This window comes from Triticum urartu, chromosome 2A (genome assembly GCF_056163025.1).
Source record: "Triticum urartu cultivar PI428250 chromosome 2A, HENAU_Tu73, whole genome shotgun sequence".
Taxonomy (NCBI): Eukaryota; Viridiplantae; Streptophyta; class Magnoliopsida; order Poales; family Poaceae; genus Triticum; species Triticum urartu.
The window spans coordinates 22,316,759-22,320,461 of NC_141874.1; the positions used below are offsets into that span (position 1 = coordinate 22,316,759).

Genomic DNA, 3,703 nt, shown 5'->3' on the forward strand with positions numbered 1-3,703 from the left:
TAGTCTACTTTATGTCAGTCATCCTCATCCCCAAAAGCGTGCTAAAAACTCTAGACTCTATCCGTCGGGCCTTCTTCTGGGCCGCAGAGGAAACTTGCACCGGTGCTCAATGCTTAGTTGCCTGGAAAAATGTTTGTAAGCCAAAAAAAGTTCGGTGGTCTAGGTCTAAAAAATCTTCGTGTGCAGAATAATTGTCTACTAATGAAATTTGCTGTCAAAGCTCTGCTTCCGGACCAAACTCGGTGGCTAGATTGGATTGACCTACAACACCCAAATGCTCTCATCGCTCCACAAAACAGCCACTCTTTCCTATGCCAAACCATAAACCACCAGCTACCAGCTTTACACACCATCTCCTTTGTCATCACAAATTCTCGAACCAACACCTATTTTTGGCTAGATATTTGGCTACACCAACAATCACTTGCTACTCTGTTTCCCTGCCTCTACTCGCATACCACTACCCCCCTCGCTCATGTGGCTGCTGTTTTGAACCACGGTCTAGAATCAATCCTAAGGAACCGCCTAACATCTAATGCCGCTTCCGAGTTGTGCTCTTTGTTGTCTCTCCTGCAGGATTTCCAGGTGTCGCCGGGACCGGACGAGCGCTACCTAAACGGTGGCCTCCGTTTTTCTACACGGGCCGCCTATCAGCTGGTCATTGCCGACACTGATGACGACGCACATGCTGTCGCCATCTGGTCTTCATGCGTTCCAAACCGTGTGAAAATCTTTGCATGGCTTCTGTTTCATGGAAGACTCAACTCCAAAAGCAACCTACTCTGCAAGCACATCGTGGCAGACTCGCTATGTCCCCGATGTGGTTTTGACGGAGAGACCAGCTCGCACATCTTCATCGACTGCCCGCTCGCCCAGAGAATATGGCAGCGGACCGGACTATCACCACCCAACTCCATCGACAACCTTTGGGACTGCCGGCTCCCCAGCCAGGTAGACGCGCTAGTATGGCACTCCATCCTCCTCATTATCCTATGGAAGATGTGGGACTCCAGAAATGCCATGACTTTCAAGCAACAGAACAACCACAGCATCTTCACCCTCAAGCGAATCATCGACGACCTTATGCTATGGACGCACCGGATGAAGAAGCCGGCGCATAAGCAGGCCGCATCCTCATGGCGTTCCTATTTCTTATCACGATTACACGTGCTTATGTAATTCACCTTTGTAATCAGACAAACGTTCGGTTACAAAACTGAGAAATATATTCAGGTGGGGAGCTCCCCCCCCCCCGTTGATTTTTCAAAAAAAAAAACATGATAGCATTTGGACTGTGAATTGGATTCCCCTTATGCATGATCAGTCTTTTTAATTACCTAGATCTGGGACTTCTGCTGTGTTATAAAGTGATTCTTGCTGCCTGTAACTTGGTATAGCTTTGGATTTATGAAACTGCATCAACTGTTCAGTGTTCACCACTCCTTCAGATATCAGATGCTCTTCACTTTTTCACTCTGCTATAATAAATCTTGAGATTAATCCACTCAGCTGCAAATCTTCAAATTCTTACACTCTGCTATAATTAATCAATCTTCATATCCATGCACTCTGCTGTGAATCTTGAGCTGATTTTGGCAACTTTTGCTGTGAATCATGGTGCTGTCTACTGTATTCCTTGTGTTGAGCTGGCTGTGTATTGATAGGTTGAATTTGGTGCCACGCCTTTTATTTCAGCAGGGAGACGACATCAGGCCGGTGAGCAGTATGATTATGGGGACCGATGTCTGTTCTTCGCGGATGCTGTCGCTGTCCCGTTACGAGAGCCGCGACGAGGAGCTCACCGTGCTTCCAGGCACACCAAGGTCGTCATCACAGGTAACAACCGAACAAAGTCGGTGCTGGTCGGCCTACAGGGTGTGGTCAAGAAGGCCGTTGGCCTTGGAGGCTGGCACTGGCTGGTCAGTCTTGCTTGCTTGCTTCCTTTCATTTTCAATTAGGCATTCCACTGAAACTCTGCTTAGCTAGTGGCTGCTTCTTTATATTGACAATTGCAATGGAGTGAAAGGAATCATGTCTTTTGACTTCACTTTTTCTTTTCAGAAAGTAGCTAGCTAGCTAGTCAAGCAAGCAAGCAATTTCAGACTAGCTTGAAAGTTGAAGACGCATATAATAAAGCTATATATAAAAAACATTAGTAGAAGTCAACATCCATCCAAATATGGTATCTTTTGTTCTAATCCCTGAGAGATTATTATTGGAAAAGCAGGTTCTGAAGAATGGTGTGGAGGTGAAGTTGCAGAGGAATGCCCTGAGTGTCTTGGAAGCTCCGACTGGCAATGAGGACGACGACGAGATCGATGGCGGCAACGGTTCGTTCTGCGGCAGCTTCGACATGGGAGACAAAAGACATGAACTACTATAAGACCATGTCATGCCATGATTTGCATTCACAATGTTTGTAGCCAGAATGCTTTCTGTAAACTGTCTGTTAGTAGCACAAAGTGACTAAATATCTTGCCCTGTTTTGCAAGCAGCAAGCATCGAGTACCAGAAGCCAACAAAGCCGAGGGTCCGGCACACAAGGCCATGGTCTTCCTGCACGGCGACGTCCAGCAGCCGGGCCAACAACCTTCACTCGACCTCGAAGCTGCGAGCGGTAATTAATCACTGTCACTAAACTATCCCGGCAAACTAATCATGACATGACAAGTAATTTTTGTCTGAAAGATGAGACTGGGCCATATATAATACAGTAGTATGATGAAAGGCGTGTGACCCTGCTGGGTGTGGCTGGGATCACATGGCAATGGGCCATGGTTGCTAGTTAGGTGGGATCTGTCAGTGTGGTCAAGTCGTTCTCATTGTGATTGCTTTGCGAAACTCGTGACTAATTTGTTGACAAGGCAAAAAGATAATTTGATTCTTGGTGTATTATTCAGTATCATGTCTGTCTGTCTGTCTGTCTGTCTGTCTCCTGGGAACCTAATAATCCCAGTGTCTGTCTTCATCAAAGGATATTCATTCTGTTTTTTGTTGGTTGTTGCAGAGAGTGAACCTGACAAAGCTGGGAACACCCACACTATGGAGATACTGGAAGCACTAGCATCATACATATCATATCCTGTCCTATCCCATGTAGCAGCAAACAATAGAATCCATGCTAAGCTTCTGATTCATTTCTGATATGATATTTACTGTGGGTGGTGAATTTGTGCGTGTGTGTGTGTGTGTGTGCAGGTGATATTGGGGTTCATCCAGACAGCAAAGAGGCTCGAGACCCTTTACAACAACATAGAGATGGCTTCCCTCGCAAAAAAGAAAAAACAACAACAACATAGAGATGGCTTGTGTGTAGGAAAAAAATAGATAACTGGTGAAGATAGAGGTGGCTTTGTATAACACGTTCGAAATACCAAACTCTCTTGTGCTTGAAAAACAATAAGCAGATGAGTTGTGCTCAAATTATATCTACTGTGTATGCGACTTCCCTTTTCGAAAAAAAAGTGTATGCGACCAGGGCTCATCAGTTAGCTAAAAAAAAGAAAACTTATTCAGCTGACTATATATTACACTTGAATCATAATAGACGTGACCATTCCACCAAAATCAATTAACGCTAGTATACCATCAGCTTGCTAAAAAAAACAACAACAAAAGGAACGCTATCGGTCACAACACACGTGGCCTTATCTTTTGGGATTCTATTCCATAATATATATCCGGTACTAGTGCTGCCTCATCT

At 45.0% G+C, this 3,703-nt stretch overlaps 1 pseudogene; it reads left to right on the forward strand.

Moving 5' to 3' along the window:
- The first annotated feature begins 1,725 nt into the window (after nucleotides 1-1,725).
- On the forward strand, nucleotides 1,726-3,064 carry LOC125528039 (uncharacterized; annotated as a pseudogene).
- The last annotated feature ends 639 nt before the right edge of the window (nucleotides 3,065-3,703 follow it).